Below are 16,676 nucleotides of genomic sequence, written 5' to 3' on the forward strand. Positions count from 1 at the left end.
TGCTCAGCTGCAAGACCGCGCACAGGCCTCTGGGCTCTGATCTCGTCTCGATCAGGGGCGCCGAGCTTTGGGTCCATCGGCAGGACGGGTCAGGCCAGGCCTGCTTTCAGAAGCAGGTGGAGTGGCCAGATTCTCCCTAGCCACTCGTACTTCCTGGGGCCTTTGTCGGCTTCCCAGGCCTTACTGGGAGGTCAGGCCACCCAGGGACTAATTCCTGACATTCTCCAGGAGGCTGAGACACAGCAAATATGGTGCAAAGATGCTGGAAAGGAGACCTTGAATCTCCAGAAAAAAAACCAGAAGCACTCACAGGGATGTGCAAAACCAGATGTCCACGCTTGAAAGAAAGAAAAAGGAAGAAAGAAAGAAAGAAAGAAAGAAAGAGAGAAAGAAAGAGAGAAAGGAAGGAAAGAAGGAAGAAAGAAAGAACAGAAGGAAGGAAAGGAAGGAAGGGAGAAAAACAGAAAGAAAAAGAGAAAGGAAGGAAGGAAAGAAAGAATGAACAGAAGGAAGGAAGGAAGAAAAAGAGAAAGAAAAAGAGAAAGGAAGGAAGGAAAGAAAGAAAAAGAAGGAAAGAACAGAAGGAAGGAAGGGAGAAAAAGAAAGAAAGAAAAAGAGAAAGGAAGGAAGGAAGGAAAGAAAGAAAGAAAGAAAGATGGAAGGAAAGAAAAAGAGAAAGGAAGGAAGGAAAGAAAGAATGAACAGAAGGAAGGAAGGAAGAAAAAGAGAAATAAAAAGAGAAAGGAAGGAAGGAAAGAAAGAAAGAAAGAAAGAATGAATAGAAGGAAGAAAAAGAGAAAGAAAAAGAGAAAGGAAGGAAGGAAAGAAAGAAAAAGAAGGAAAGAACAGAAGGAAGGAAGGGAGAAAAAGAGAAAGAAAGAAAAAGAGAAAGGAAGGAAAGAAAGAAAGAAAGAAAGAAAGAAAGAAAGAAAGAAAGAAAACTTTCATTTGCAACTTTAAACCGTCCCCATGGGACATGTTCAAAGCAAGTCGCCCACCCCCAACCTCAACCTCAGCTCCCAGGCACCCCCTCCGCCCAGAGGCACCCCCTGGTAGCATCTCTCAAGAGTCCTGACCCTCCTTCAAGCTCCAAGGGCACCCCGCCCTCCTCACCTCCCACTACGTCCGTCCTCCTCAGCCTGGCCTCCTTCTTGTTCCTCGAGTAGGCCAAGAGCGTTCCCACGGCAGGGCCTTTGCACGGGCTGTGCCCTCCTCCCCAGATACTGCGTGGTTCCCTCCCTCATTGGTCACATTCCGGCACGAGGACAGCCCTGACCTCCCTACCCTGTGCACAGTCTTCCTTTCCCTATTTTTCTCAGAGCGCTCACCACCTTCTAATACATCGTACAATATTCTCATGTCGTTTTCCTTATGCACCGCCCCCCCTCCTTGGAACGTCAGCTCCAGGCTTATCTCGGTCGCTGCCGAATTCGAATTCCTTCCACCAAGCGTGGTGTCTTGGCACACAGCGGGTACTCCTGCCTTAGTGATGACCCTTCTGAAGTATGCACGCAAGGACAAGCGTGCGTGTGAACATTTGCCTTGCCTCCCGGACAAGCACATATATGCACATTTACTTCGCCTCCCTTTTTTTTTTTTTTGCACCGAAGGTACTAGGCTGCATACCCCCATCTGCACCCGCTTCTGTGCTAAACAATGTATCTTGGAGCTCCTCCCCCATCAGAACGAACAGTCTGTTCTCATGCTTGTCCACAGCTGCCTGACTGCTGCCTTGGACAGATGCCCGGGAGCACGCAGCCAGCCCCACTGACGTCCGCTCAGGAGACCCCAGCCTCTGGCTGCAGGGACCGTGATCCCCGCTGGATGTTTCCCTTTGATGCTGTACTTCTCTGGTCCCATCCGGCTGGCGCCTGAGAGCAGACTCACATGCCCAGGGGCAGAGGCACACGCCAGAGAAATGCAGCCCTGGGAGATGTTTATCTTCAGAGACGATCAGGCCTATCAGACAGGGGCTTGATCTCGTCCTCTGCTTCCTTCTCTCTGAAATGCACGCGGCGTCGTAAATAAAGGTGCAGACATCAGAGGAAGCTGGGTGAGATGGCAGTTTCTGGCAGCAAGGGGCGTGGGGTGGCGGGGGGAGGGGGGAGGGGGGGTTGCTCTGAGTGGCGTCCTCAGGGATGCTTTTGCCCGACTGGGAGATTGGAAGGCACCTCCAGACTCCTTTATTCTGGAAAGATGGGCATCTGGGGAGTTCCTGACCCTTCAAAATCCTCTGTGTTCTGAAATGCAACCGTTCTTTGAACACCAGGGTGTTTTTCTTACCCTTTAAAGGGATTTTAGCACACAGGCGTGATGCCATTTCATATTTGGAATGTTAACTCCCTCACTCGATGCCCGGTCCCGAGGGGTGGGCTTGATCTCCTTGTCTGTGCTATCCTACGATGCCCAGCCCTCGGTAGGCACTCACTAACTATGTATTAAGTGAACAGAGCTAGGATGCATTTATTGAAAGCAGCCTCCCTCCTCCTGCCTACGCTGAAAAATTAAAAAAAAAATATTTTTTACATTTATTTATTTTTTGAGAGACATAGAGAGACAGAGCACAAGTTGGGGAGGGGCAGAGAGAGAAGGAGACACGGAATCCGAAGCGGGCTCCAGGCTCCGAGCCGTCAGCCCAGAGCCCGACGCGGGGCTCGAACTCACGAACCGTGAGAGCGTGACCTGAGCCGAAGTCGGACGCTTAAACCGACCGAGCCACCCAGGTGCCCCTGCAACCCCTGGGTGAGAGCATGTCCAAAGTCTGAAAACTCCACGTGAGATTGCCCATGCGCCCATGGTTGTGCTGTGCGCAAGGCTCGCCCCGGGGATGTTCATCAGGGCGTCTTTTGGGTTGTCACCGATAAGAGGCCCAGAGAGCGAGGGCATTCCTCTGCACGTGCTCTGATGGCCAGGGTTTTCGGGGGTGGCTGGGGTCAAGGGGGCTCAGATCCTCATGCCCCCAGCCTGGGTTCTTCTCCAGGCCGGCCCAGGGGGGGCATTTTTAGGGGGTCGGGAAGCTTGACCCGACATCACGGTTGCCCATAGGGAATGTTAGCCTGAATGGGCATCTCCTGGCGTGGTGTTGGCACATCCCCCCACTTGCCTAGAGGTTGAGATGATGGAGAGAGGTGAAGGCTCGGCTCTGAAATATGCCAGAGGGACAAGTGCCAGAAAATAGGGATGCAGGGACCGGCCGTTCCCGCTTGGGTCCAGATCCGACAAGGCCAAGCCTGATCCGCAGCCAGCACCCTCCAGGTTGCACGCATTCATTATTCACTTGCTGGCCTCACTGTCACCACTTTTTAACTGCTGTCTGTCGTGTGCTGGTGAGAGAGCAGTGGGCTAGACAGATGAGGTCTCTGCTCTCATGGAGCTGACATTCTGGTGACAAAAGACAGTATATAAGTGACAAACGCCCAGAATAATTTTAGGTGGTGATAAATGGTGAAGAAAATGTAGAGGGTGAGGGCTAGTGCCTTGGCGGTTTTCACAGAGGATCAGGGAGAACCTCTCTAAGGAGGTGACCTTGAGCTGGGACCAGAAGATAGAAGATGGCTATCGCAGGCAGAGGAACAGCAAATGCAAAGGTCCTGAGGCAGGAATGAGTCTGACCAGTTTGCTAATTATTTAGGAGGGGCGGGTTGAAGGATTCGAAGGAGAGGGGGAACCGAGCCTAGAGGCAGAATTTGGCCCTTGGATGACAAAGCCCCCTGGATGTGTGGGACATCTCACCCTGTTCCCATCTGGTCAGGACTCAGGTACTGAGTGCTGCCCAATGTCCTTGAGCGACTTCCCTTGATCTTAGTCTCCTCACTTATAAAATGGGTATATTGAGAGTCTTTCCTTCACGACAATGAGATGTCTGGCAAGTTCTTAGCCAGCATCATTATTAACTCCCCTTCAGGCCCAATGTCCTCAGGCGTCTAAGGGCCCTCCTGGGAGGCTGTTTGGGGGCCAGGGTAGGAATTTTCTCGGGCAATTTTTCAAAGCTGCTGCTCCCATGAGTTACACGAGGATCCCCGGGGCTGCTCTCAGAGCCCAGCCGCTGCAGAATAGCCACCCAGGGTGCTGGGGGCTGATCTGTGGGGGACTCTGGGTGGGCAGGGGCGCAGCTGAGACCCCGTCTAGCGCATCTCTTCAGAGCCAGGGCCTGGAACGCCCATCTGGAACCCCTAGCTGAGTGAGTCCGGCAGCTAGGTTCTTAATCTCTCTGGGTCTCAGTTTCCCCATCCGTGGGGTCAATCCTAGGAGCCCCCCATCTGAAGGGAGGGGAGGAAATGGTGAGATCCTGCGGACATGTACGAATATTATTCCCTGTAGCCCATGAGGATGGGAATAACAGAGCGACCGGAGACGGCAAGAAAGAGAACAAACCCCATTCAGAAAAACATCTCCCTTCTCCTGGCCTCGGTTTTTCCATCTGTAACACGGTTGGTCCCAGGACACTGACCTTTGAGTCTCTACTATAGGCTGCCTTTGAGGGGTTTCCAAGTGATCCCCGGGACGTTACAAGGCTGACAGTCCCCCTACCTGCCTGACCCCCTCCTATGCCCACAGCCTCAGCCGAAGCCCCCCCCACCGGGGGGCAACCGTCGGGAGGCAGAAGCTGGGAGGAGGAACCCCCAAAGATACCCCAAACCCTCGCCTCCGTTGCCAAATCCCGGAGCAGATCTCATTGAGATGCAAATCTCGGGAGCGTTCCCAGGTGACACTGGGGGGCAGGGAGGGTGGCTGAGGAGGGCTTCCCAGTTGCCTCGGTGCCCTCCCTGCCCTCCCTTCCCCAGGCCCCTCGGGAGGGCTAGGCCTTTCCTCTGCAGGTCTGGCTTTTTGCCTGTGGATTCCCACGGTCTGGCTGGCAGCAGTGGGAGCCGGTGGGGCCAGGACGGGGAGGGCGGGGGCCGGTGACCCACGTCCCCCTCTGGTTCCAAACTCTGAACTGTTCCTCTTTATGCACTTCCCTTTTCCCCAGATTTTGTCAGCCCCAGGTGCTCCGCCCCCCCCCGCCCCCCCCCCCCCCCCCCCCCCCCCGCCCCCAATAAAAGGAAAACTAGCAGCCAGAGGGGGCAGAGAAGGACAAACTGCTACCAGGGAGTCAGGCAACCCTTGCCTGCTGGCAGGAGACACGCCCGGGCCCCTGGAAACCGCCGGCGGCCGCCTCCCCACCGCAGCCATCCCCCACTCCCCCGGGGGGTTCTCAGATGTTGGCAGATGGCAGAACTGAATCTGCTGAGACGTCGCTCCAAAAAAGGAAAGCTGAACTGAAAACAAAAATTCAAACTCTCCAGCATCTTAGGGGAAAGGAGAGGAGGAGGGAGGCTCCAGGCCTGGGGCTCCCACTGCCCTCTGCTGTTTGAAAAGATCTCCCCTAGCTTGGGAGGGCCACCTGGGAGGGGGTAAACCGGGGCGCACAATCGTCAGGACGGCGGGGGGGGGGGGGGGGTCTTGTTGGAGCTGTGCCTGTCTCCGAGCGTCCACGTGTGTGCTTGTCTGTGACCCTGCACGCTTGTGCGGTCTGGGCTTGTGAGGAGGGTGTGCTCCTGGGTGTGTGTGTGTGTATCCGACCACAGGCTTGCAGCATCTAGTCTGTGCATTTGTGTCCTCGGATGTCCCCAAATGGGCGTTCACTCAGCAACACGTTATTGAGTCCCTACTGTGTGTGTAAACAGCCAGAAATCCCGACCTCATGAACTGGACGTTCTAGTGTGCGTGCCTGCCCGTCTATGGAACTTGTGTGTGTGTGTGTCCCGTGTTTATCTGCGGGTGATCTGACATTTGAGCCTATGGCCGGGCTACGCACACGTGTGCGGTGCGCCGAGTTCGCCTGGGCCACATCTGCTGCCCCGCGGTCTGCTGGTGAGGGTTAAGCTCCCTACTGTGTGCTGCAGCCCCCAGAGTGAGCTCCACCACGCGGGTCCTTGCGCATCTGTGTGTGGCCCTCCCCGCCCGCCCCCTCCCTATCCACCCGCCACTCTTGAGTTATAATTTAATAGCTGAAACGCGATTCCAGTTAAGTATCTGGGGCTAGGGTGGAGAGGGATGGCGCGAAGCCCCACCGGAGGAGGAGGAGGGGGCGGGATGGGGAGGCGCTTCCCCCCCCCCTTCCTCCTCCGGGATGCTGCTAAAAAGAAACGGCGTCGCGCCCAAGTGTAAGGGTGTGTGTGTGTGCGCGCGCGCGCGCGTAAGTGTGGCAACGAGTGCGCGCGCGAGTGGGTGCGCTCAGGGCCAGGGGAGGCGACGCGGGCCCTTTAAGGAGCCCGAGGGGGCCGGGCCGGGGCGCGTCGGTGCGGGCGGGGAGCCGGGAGCGGGGAGGCCGAGCCACCGCCTCCCGGGCTCCCGCCCCGCCCCCTCCTCCCCCTCCCGCCGCCGCCGCCGCCGCCGCCACCGCCGCTACCGCCGCCGCCGCCGCCGCCGCCGCCGCCGCCGCCGCCGCCGGGGAGCGGAGCCGCGGGCAGGCCGGGCCGCACCGGAGCCCCGCGTCCGCCCGCGCCCCGCCCGAGCCGTGCGCCCGCGCCGTGCGCCCCGAGATGCGCTCCAAGTTGCGGGCCGGGGACCCTGGGCAGGCGCCCTAGGAGGCGGCGGCGGGAGGATCGCGCCCCGGCCGGAGGCCGGGCCTGCTGCGCGCCCCCAGCCCGTTCGGCACCGCCACTTGCCTGAGCGCCCGGGCGGCCCGAGCGCGCCCCGAGCCCGGGCGCCGCCGCCGCCGCCTCAGCGAGGTGAGTTGGGGCCGGGGGTCCCCGCGGAGGGCCGGGGGGAGGCGCGGGTCGCGCTTCCGGGGGATCAGGGGAAGATCGGGCGGCGCACGCGGCGGAGTTGGCGGGGCCCCTGCACTCCTGAGTTGGCGCTCTCGGGGGGTGGCCTGCTGGCGAGAGAGGCGCCCCATAGACACTGCGGCCCGCGTGCGTGGGGGCGCTGGGGAACTTAGGGGAACTCCAGCTACCCTGCGAGGGGGCGGGAAGGAGGGAAGTGGCGTGGGGGTGGACGGGCGGGGGGACGCCCTGCAAATGCGCAGGGCAGCCCCCCACGGTGCGCCCCAGACCTGTGGGCATGGCCGCCATGCGCCTGCCTCCTGCCCAAGTAGCCCCAGGCTGGGGGGGGGGGGTGGTGACACTGCGTCTTATTTTCCAGCAGGCAGCGCGGGTTTGGGGAGCCCCTGGAGATGGCACCCGGTGCTCCCCGGCCTGGTTGCCGTGGAAGGGCGCGTGGCGGGTTCCCGCCAGCTGGGGGCGGGGGCCGGCGGGGGTCGCTCCTGAGCGAGGGAGCGGAGGGCACCGGGTGGGGGGGTCCCCCCGGGAGAGGCGCCCCTCGGTCCCCCCTCCCCCGCGGGCCGGTGTTCCTGCTGTCTGGGCCTGCCTCCCGCGGCTGGTGACGCCTCATTGGGCCGCCTCCTGGTCCCTCCCCCGGGCTGTGCGGATACTTGGGATGCCACTAGTTTGGGAAGTTGGAATTCAGAGCTGATCCCACTTGGGCTGGACCCGGAGGCCCCAGGCCCTAGTGCTGGGGGTGCATCCCCAGAGACCTGCGGAGCGGGGGAGGGGGGGTACTCGTGGGGCGCGCCTACCTCACCCCGGGCGCTTGCAGGAAAAAGCCCGAGGGAGGGAGAGAGAGAGGGCAAGGCGGGAGGGAGGGAGGGAGGGAGAGACAGGCTGTACCTGTGAGCTGCCGTCGCCCGGGCCCAATTAGCGTGGGGCGCCCGGCGTTATTTTTACATTGTAGCTTTATTTTTTTGGAAGCTAGTGTCCTCCCGCCGCCTGTCGCGCGCTCCGGCTCTCCAAGGGTCTGGTGCAGGCAGCGGAGGCGGATCTGTTCTGTCGGCTCAGCCTCCTCCCTTCCTCCCCGCCCCCCCTCCCCCCCCCCCCCCCCCCGTTGGTGAGAACTGGTTTTATTATGATTATTTTTTTTCCCTTTTGCAGATTTGGAGGAAGGATGTGTGAGGGAGGGCGGGGGAGGGGGAGAGGATCCCTGTGGGCTGGATGGGGGAGTTCTGGGCACGTTGGGATGTGTTATCGGTGGCCTTGACTTTGCCCTTTTTAAACCAGATCTGGGTCCTCGCGGCTGCTTTGATATAAGGGGCTCTCAGGGCCAGGCGTGAGCTGGGAGGGCGTCCCAGGGCATTGTTGTGTGTCTCGTCGTGGGTGGTCTGTTTTTTTTTTTTTTTTTTTTTTTTTTTTTTGCTGGGTTGGGGGAAGCAACCAGAAAGGAAGAGAAGTGAGCTGGGATAGCCGGCCGAGCCTTTCATTGCCGACTCTACAACTCAACTCCTTGGGTTCGAATCTTTCTTTTGTCAGTTTACTGGCAGCATGACCCGGAACAAATTACTTGACCTCTCTGTGCCTCAGGCTTCTCATCCTCAAAGTGGGGTAGTAATAGTCCCAAGCTCCTGGGGTGGTTGTGAGAACTGAGAGAGGTCATACAAAGAAGGTATTTGTGTGTATGTTACTGTGACCACTGTTTTGTTGTTGTTGTTGTTGTTGTTGTTGTTGTTACCAGGTTCTGAAACTTGGCCTTTAATCCGACGGTCTGGAAATTTTGAGAGACGGGCCGACTTGCCTTTGGCTGGGGAAGGGGGGATCTGGTGGAGGGAGGGCGCCTTCTTTCCACCCCCGCCCTCCGTGTTTCGCCCGGTGCGGATGGGGAAAGCCAGGTGGTGCCTTCAACCCATTGAGCGGATGCACAGACCCAGCCGGCGGTGGGGCGCGCGCAGGTCCCGGAGCAGGCGCGGAGCCGCGAGGGCGTCCCCGGCGCTGTCTGGCTTCCCCGCCCGCCTGGTCCCTGCTTGGAAATTTACCGCCGCTGCCGCCGGGTGCCCGGGGAGTCTGCGGTGCCCAGACGTGGGGGCGGGAGCCCAGCGGGGCCCCAGCCCTGGCCTCTTCCCACCGAGCTATTTATGCTTGCTCCGGGATCGATACTATTGATAAATCCATGTAAATGGTAATGTGGCTGTCAGGTCCCCGTGAGGGATGGAGACCCCTCGTGGGGCTGCGCGCGCCCCCTCCCTCCCCCGGCCAGGGTTCGGCCACGTGGGAAGGATTTATTTGGCATAATCCGTTCTTTTCCCCCAATTAATAATGCTCGTACCACCTCCTAAAGATTTTTGAGAGCTCTGCAAACACGCATTTAGCTGCATGAAAGCCCCGAGCCGGGAGGGCGTGATTGTTCTCCAGGCGTGGGGGTGGGGGGTTGGCCAGGCTGGTAGACCTGCTGGCACGCTGGAAAGCCGCCCCAGGAGTCCTGCCCCCCCCTCCCCCAGTGCCTTGCCATTCAGGCACATGTTCTGTGTTCTGTGTTCCCACCCCCCACCTGAGGCCCGTGGGTGAGCTTGGTGGTTCACTTTGAGATTTGGGGGGGGGGGGATCCCACCTACACATGACCCAGCCTCAGGGGCTCCTGTCTCTGAGAAGCAGAAACGCTCCAGGCAGGAGAGCTGGGGTCTCTCCTTCGTTCAGCCCTCTGAATGAAACCCCCCCATGGCCCTCACCGCCTCTGAACAAGAGAGGGTTGAGAGCTTTTATTTGTGTCTGTTTTTCCCTCCTCCTCTGTTTCCTTTTCATGTCTCAGACGCCAACAGCAGCCTCCCCAGGTGACACCTCTGAAGGGAACAGCTTGCTGGAGCTGGTAATTCCTGCCCCAGGCGCCCAGGGGAAGGTGCCAGGAGGGGAGCTGGGGAGGGCTGTCATCTTAGAAGCCTTGACCCACGAGTGGGTGTGTGTGTGTGTGTGTGTGTGTGTGTGTGTGTGTGTGTGTTCCCCAGGGACGCATGAGGTGCTTAGGAAAGGTCAGCTGGCATCCTTTGAGGATCCTTGGGGGCCCGGAAGGGATTTTATCCCGGTCAAGTGGGCTCCTGCTCTTGGAGAAGCTGTATTTTAACACAGTAACAAAGCAGCCAGCACAGCGTGCCAGGCTCTGCTCGACCGGAAGCTGCTCATTCCCTCTGGGTGACCCCCCCGGTGAGGTCAGTGCTGTTAGTATCCCATTTTATAGGTGGTGAAATTGAGGCACAGAGAGGTTTGGTGACTTGCCCAAGGTCACACGCTTTTGGATGTGGAACCGAGGATTAAGACCCGGGATTGATTACTCACCATCATGCAAGGGCGTGCTGCAGACCCGAGGTGTGGAGCTGGCGCCCATGTTAGCAAGAAAGAAATTCTGTTACTTATTGGAGCGGCACCTATAGATCTTTGCCCCAGGGGGGCCGGAGACTTGAGTAACTTGTTCTCCCCAAGATTTGGGGGGGGGGAGTGCCTGGGGCAGGCCTGGCATTTCTTTGAAGTCTCATTTTAACTTAAACATTCATGCAAATTTGGCATTCGCTTTGGCGGCTGTTTATTTCGAAACGAAAACATGGCTTTGAATTATTTAGCAGGGCGGATAACGGGGCTTCAGAAAGTGGCAGCAGAGGAGGGCGGTGGCCTGGAGTTTCCGCAGGCTGGCGCACGCCGGCTGGTGGCTGGGGTCTTTTCGTGGCAGGAGGCTTGGAGAGGTCTGGGTGTGGAAGGCAACTTTCCCCCTTGCTGCAGATGAAGGCACAGGCCAGAGGGCCAGGCCAGCCCAAGGTCACACAGGTGCGTGACTTTTCCTTACAGTGACCAAAACCGTCATCATTGTTCATTGTTTGGGCTCAGGCAAGCCCTGGGAGGAAGGCTCTTTGGGTTCATAGATCCGTAAAGAATCCTCTTCAGCGAACAGTAGAGGACAGACCGGCCGCCTTTGGTCCTCGATGCCTCACTGCGGCAGCCGGTTTAGCGCTGCAGGTTCGGGTGAGTTCAAATCCCGACTCAGCCGTGTGCGAGCAGTGTGCCCAGGGGCTGGTCCTGGCTCTCAGAGTTTGGGTGCTCTGGTCTGTAAAATGGGCACATCGCTCACTGCCGGTTGGGGGAGTGGAGAGGACTGAGGGGCAGGAAGCGTGAGCATTGGGTTTGATGTTCGGCTCTGCGGATTTTCAGCCGCCTGACTCTGGGCAAGTCGCTTAACTTCTCTGGGCCTCAGTTTGCTCATCTGTAAAATGGGCACGATGACGATGGTGGTGGTGGTGGTGGTGGTGGTGGTGGTGATACTTCTGACTTTAGTGCTGCGAGGACCCGATGGTGTCACAAGACCTATAGCTACGTTGGCTCACCCTGCTGGAGTGTGAATGCTTCCCTGTAGAGCCCTGAGGCTGGCTTTCCAGAGACTCGGGTTGACAGGTTGATGTGATTGACAGATGTGCTCTGCCCCCGAAGGTTGAGGTTTTCCATTCTGCCTGTGATCACCCAGTGCCAGGGTGGTTTTGGAGGGCTTGGGCAGCCTGGAGAGTTGGGGGGTGGGGAGGGCTGGCACAGGGGATCGGGGCGGGGGGGGGGTCCCCTGGGGGAGGGCTGGGCTTCCTCTTCACGGGGTGGGGGGGCAAGTTCCAGAAAGGGCTCCTTTGAAGTCAGATGTGGGTTCGAATCCTGCTTCCGTCACCTAATAACTTGAGTGAAGTCTCTGGCCTTCTGGCCTCAGTTTCCTTATCCCGAAAGGCATTGGGGGTAGGAAGTAACGCCCACGGCTGAGGATAGTGTGGAACCACACTGTCCAGCCAACTTCCTGCCATGGAGGAGAGTGTTCTAGGCCCGCACGGCCTGTAGCCAGCGGGCACATGTGGCCCTTGAGCTCCTGAAATGTGGGGAGCGCTCGACCGAACGGGTAATTTTATTTCATTTTAATTAACTTAAATTTAAATAGGCACATGTGGCTGTGGCTGATGGCTGCCTAATCGGACGGCTCGGGGCTGGATGATCGAGTCAGAGTCCGCGCCTGGGAGCAGGGCTTGGCTCTCAGCATCGGATTTTTCCCTTGTCCGCGTATCTTGTCTCTCTGGCTGGTGCCAGCGTGGCACTGTCAGATCTTGGGGCACCCAGCCCCCCTTCTTCGGCCCTGTTTCCCGGACAGCCCGGGGCTGACCCCAGTGCCGACCCCAGCCCCTCCACCTCCGTCCTCCTCCTCCCGCCCGTGCTCCTGGTCTCGCCGTCCCCTTCCTGTCCCTACCGGCCTGGGGGGCGGCTCTGGCCAGTCAACCTTTCTGAAATGGGGGGCTCGTTCTAGACCTGCCCTGTCCCGACACCATAGCTGTAGCCGCACGCGGCACCGAGCCCTTGAACTGACTGCACGCGAGGAATGGAATATTCCACTTTTTACCTAATTTTAATCAATAGCCTCGTGTGGCCCGTCGCCGCGGGGCCCTTTGGGCTGCGTGGTTTCGGTGTCTTGCCTTCTCTGTGGACTCCGGGCCCAACGCCAGTTTTCAGACCTCTTCTTCTGGGCCGACAGGCAGTGAGCCTGGTGCCCCTGCCCCACTTCCTTCCCTGGCTGCCCCTTCTCGAGCCCACGAGCCAGCTGCAGGTCTGTGCAGATCAGGGTGCAGTCCTCCCTCCTGAGTGCTGAGCGGGGCGGCTTGGGCCTCAGACCTGGCCGGGCTTGCGGACGGGATGGTCCGGCCCCCTTTGTTTTCACCGGTGCAGAGACACAGAGGCCTGCTGTCCATAAGCGTTCCCGGTCCGTATTTTTTTCGAAGAATTAACGCATTCTGTAACAACTGGAAGAGCTTTTGGGGCGCATGATGTTGTCAGTTGAAAAATATGGGAAACTAAAAAGTGAGGCACTCAAGACTCTTTGCCACCCACTTTGCGCTTTATAAAAGGTAATTTTGGGGGAGCGCCTGGGTGGCTCAGTCCGCTGAACTTCTGACTGTTCACCTTGGCCCAGGTCCTGATCTCACGGTTTGAGAGTTTGGGCTCCGCAGCTCAGAGCCTGCTTGGGATTCTCTCTCTCTCTCTCTCTCTCTCTCTCTCTCTCTCTCTCCCTCTCCCCCTCCCCTGCGTGCTTTCTCTCCAAACAAACAAACAAACATTAAAAAAAAAAAAAGTAATTTTGGGGCACCTGGCTGGCTCAGTCCGGGGAGCATAGGACTCTTGGTCTCACGGTTGTGAGTTCGAGCCCCACTTTGGCTGTAGAGGTTCCTTTTAACAATAAAATCTTTTAAAAAAAAGAAAGTATTTTTTTATTAAGAGAAACAGTTAAAACAGTTCACAGCTTCTGTCCCCTGAGGCAGGCAGACAGGTAGAGTTTCCCCTCAGAGAGAGTCTGGCCCTCTGCCTGCCTTAAATGAACCCTGTTCGCATTTCTCACACCCTATTCGCATTTTGCTTTTTTCCCCTAAATTATAACATATCTTGGAGCTTATTCTGGAGGCCAAAGCAAGCCCGCCTCCTGTCTTTCTATGGTGTGCAAGCTAAGAAGGGTGTTTGCGTTTTTTAATGGCGGAAAAAAAAACATAAAAAGAGGATAATATTTTGTGACCTGTAGAAATGTAAGAAATCCGAATTTCCGTGTCCATAATAAAGTTTTATTGGAACCTGCCATGCCCGTTCATTAATGTGTCGTCTGAGGCTGTTTTCAGGCTGCAAAGGAAAAGTCCAGGCTTTGTGACAGAGGCCTGAAGGCGTGCAAGGCCTCACCCCTGGTAGAGAGCTACTTTGTTCTTTTTAACGTCAGCCTTGACCTTCTGGGGTTTTGACTGTTTTTGAAACTGGGGCCCAGGGAGGAGTTTAAGAGTCACAGCATGCAGGCCCTAAAACCCCTCCTGTTGGCCTGGGTCACCGGCCAAGGGATGCTGATACTCATGGTCATAATTTGCGGTTGTAGGACTCGGCAGGAAAGAGGGGCCGTTAAGGCAGCGGGCAGCCTGGACTGATGTAGGTGATGCCTGAGACCGTAATCGTGGCCGTGGCAGTGCTGGCTGGTGGCTGGAGCTCCTTTTGTGTGGTGCCGTATCGTTTTCACAATTTTGGGAAAGCCACTTACTCCCCATCTTGTTTCCCTCTTTGCTTTGGCCGTCAGGAAACTCGGAGCCAGATTTGCAGCCTGCGTTCGGCAGTCTGGTCTGGTCTGTATTTTTGTTTTACCCACCTCATCCTGAGTTTAGTAGTTTCAGCCTGCTTTTGCTGTCTGCCCTGACCTTGCTCTGTGATATCATCTCAACCACACGCATTCCTGAAAGTTGTCTCAGCTCTTGAGGGGCACGCTGGGGCAGGCAGGGGGCGTGAAGAGAAGGAACACTCTCTACGAGATACTTTCATGCCTGGGCCCCCGTGTGTGTCTGGGGGGTGCTGGGTCCCCCACCTGGGGAGCTTACACCCTGCAGCCTCCTGACTCACGGTCCCAAGAGGAGACCAAGGCCTGGCCCTGTGGAGCGTCTTAACTAAGATCAGACCCTGGGCGATAACCGGGATCTTCGGATGTGCATGTTAGGTTGGATTTGGGAAGGTGACAATAGGGGTCCTCGCTGGAGGCCCCAGGGAAGGCCCCGGAGCGGAGCAGGTATCCTGCTCACAACCCCCGGGTCAAGTGTGGCTTCTGTCTCTTCCGGATCTGGCGCCCCGGGGCCCAGGGGTCTCAGAATGTTGGTGTGGCCGTCGCGTCCCCTAGGGCATCGGTTCCAGCCTCCTGGCCCTGCTGACCCTTTCGGACGCCCCTGCTTTCTCCTGCTGACCCTGGGATGTTTCTTTGTGCTGGGGAAAGGAGTGGGGGAAAGAGTAAACTGGAGGGTGGGTTGTAGGGATTAGATGAGACCGGGAGGCCAGGCGCCTGCGTGTGTGTGCATGTGCCGGGGGGGCGGGGACCGGGAGGGTCGGAGGCTCCCGGGGGCTCAGTCCCTCCTGTGGGTCCCGTGGCTGAGCCTCTCTGCCTCCCATCTCCCGGGATTGGCCCACGGCTCTGAGTCCCCCGTGTGCCTCTTGCTGGCTATGTGATGTTACTTGGACGAGAAACGGAGCCTCTGCGCACAGCTCCTCAGTTTACCCACCAGCGAAATGGGGTGACGAATGACACACATCGTCACCGAACGTGGTAAAGCAGAGTGGGGGCTGAGGGGCCATCTGAGGCCGAGGCCTGCCCTCTCCCTCCTGTCCACGGCTCGTGCACCCAGGGAGCCCGCGACCAGGCAGGTGGATCCAGCGGCTTCCTGCCAGTGGCTCATAGATGTCCCTAAGGGGCCTCAGACCCAAGGTGTCCCAAACTGGGCCCAGGTCCTTCCTCACTCAGACCCTCCTCCTGGGGTGTGGGGCATGGGCCAGAGACCCCGGGGTCTCCCAGGCTGCCCTCTCGTTTGGCGGCCCACCCGTCACGTTGGTAGCAGCTTCCTCCCTGGTCCCCCGGCGGCCGTCCTGCCCCCCTCTCGGCACGCAGCTGCAGGGGGGCCCCAGCGGTACTGTGCCCTGACCTTACTCAGAGCCCAGAAGGACTTCCCAGCACGTTTCACTGCCTTGGAGGCCTGTCTGCCCAGGCGCCTGCGGACCTCTGACCTCCCCCGGGCGGGCCTCCAGCATCGCTGTGTGCTTCGTGGTGGTGGTGGTGGTGGGGGCGCTCTGGCCAGGCAGGGCTGGAGGGCTTGCGGGGGAGGGGTGTGGATTTGCGGGGGGGGGGGGGGGGTGGATTTTTCTTTGTGGCCCCGGGGGCCTCTCTGGGAGACGCTGGCAGTCAAGGCCTGGAGGCCAGGCCGGAGGGGGCGCAGCGGGCCCCACGGAGAGGGTTTGCCCCGGAGGCCCCTGCTTGTCCTCACGCTGAACCCCTGTGCCCGCCGCGGACCCTCTGGGAGCATCGCCCGGTGCCGCGGTGGTGACTCGGTGGCCATGGCAACCGCCTGGCACGGGCCCTGCTCGTTAGGCTAACGAGGAGGCAAGCCTGCCGGCCGAGGTGGGGAGCCGGGGACACACTACCCCAGGGCTCCACGTGGCTTGTCCCCCGGGCCGCTGGCCTGGAGCCGGGCCCGGCAGGAATCAGGGGCCCCCTTCAGGGTCCCGAGGCCTGGGGCCAGGCTCGCCTGGTGGGGTTCTGGTGGGCAGTGGCTGTGCGGGTGGCTCGTGGGTGGTTCCTGTGACCCGGTGTCGGGGGGCGTGTAAGCAGGGGGCGGGCAGCTGCCCACTTTCACCCGCCCCCCGGCCCTCCCTCTCTCCTACGGAACGGTTTCAGGTATTTTCACTTTCCCCGTCTCTGCTCCCTGCACCCCATCGAGGCCATCGTACTGGGTCGAATGGTGTCCCCCAAAGTCATGTTCCGCCAGAACTTCAGGATGGGGCCTCGTGTGGAAATAGGGTTGTTGCAGGTGTAATAACGTAGGATGAGGCCATGCGGGAGACGGGTGGGCCCCAAATCTAACATGATGGGTGTCATTTTTTTAGTGAGACCCACACACGCGCGCGCACACACACACACACACACACACACACACACACACACACACGGGAGCGCATGGGGGCGGGGCAGAGAGAGAGGGAGAGAGAAGATCCCAAGCAGGCTCCACACTGTCAGCTCAGAGCCTGATGTAGGGCTTGAACCCACGAACTGTGAGATCACGACCTGAGCCGAGATCAAGCGTCGGATGCTTAACCGACTGAGCCGCCCAGGAGTCCTGATGGGAGAGAGGAGCAGGCCTCGTGAAGACGGGGCAGAGATTGGAGTGATGGGTCTCTGAGCCTAGAGGGCTGAGGATTATGGGCTGGGAGATTCATGGAGCCACCCCCGCTCCGCCCCTTGTCTCTGGAGGGAACCGCCCTGCTGATATCTGCAGAACTGTGAGTTCTGCAGAGCAGAGCTAGGTGCCTGGGGTTTGGGATAATAAGGAGTCAAGCCTCAGTTTCCCCACCCATAAAATGGGCACAGTC

The 16,676-nt window shown here is 58.8% G+C and overlaps 1 protein-coding gene across 1 annotated transcript in view; it reads left to right on the forward strand.

Moving 5' to 3' along the window:
• The first annotated feature begins 1,764 nt into the window (after positions 1 to 1,764).
• NCOR2 (nuclear receptor corepressor 2) overlaps positions 1,765 to 16,676 on the forward strand; it is a 218,807-nt gene continuing 203,895 nt past the window's right edge. Inside the window, exon 1 of the mRNA XM_042910781.1 lies at positions 1,765 to 2,053. The gene's annotated coding sequence lies outside the window, so the exon portion shown is untranslated. The remainder of the gene's footprint in view (positions 2,054 to 16,676) is intronic.

This window comes from Panthera leo, chromosome D3, assembly GCF_018350215.1.
Source record: "Panthera leo isolate Ple1 chromosome D3, P.leo_Ple1_pat1.1, whole genome shotgun sequence".
Classification (NCBI taxonomy): domain Eukaryota; kingdom Metazoa; phylum Chordata; class Mammalia; order Carnivora; family Felidae; genus Panthera; species Panthera leo.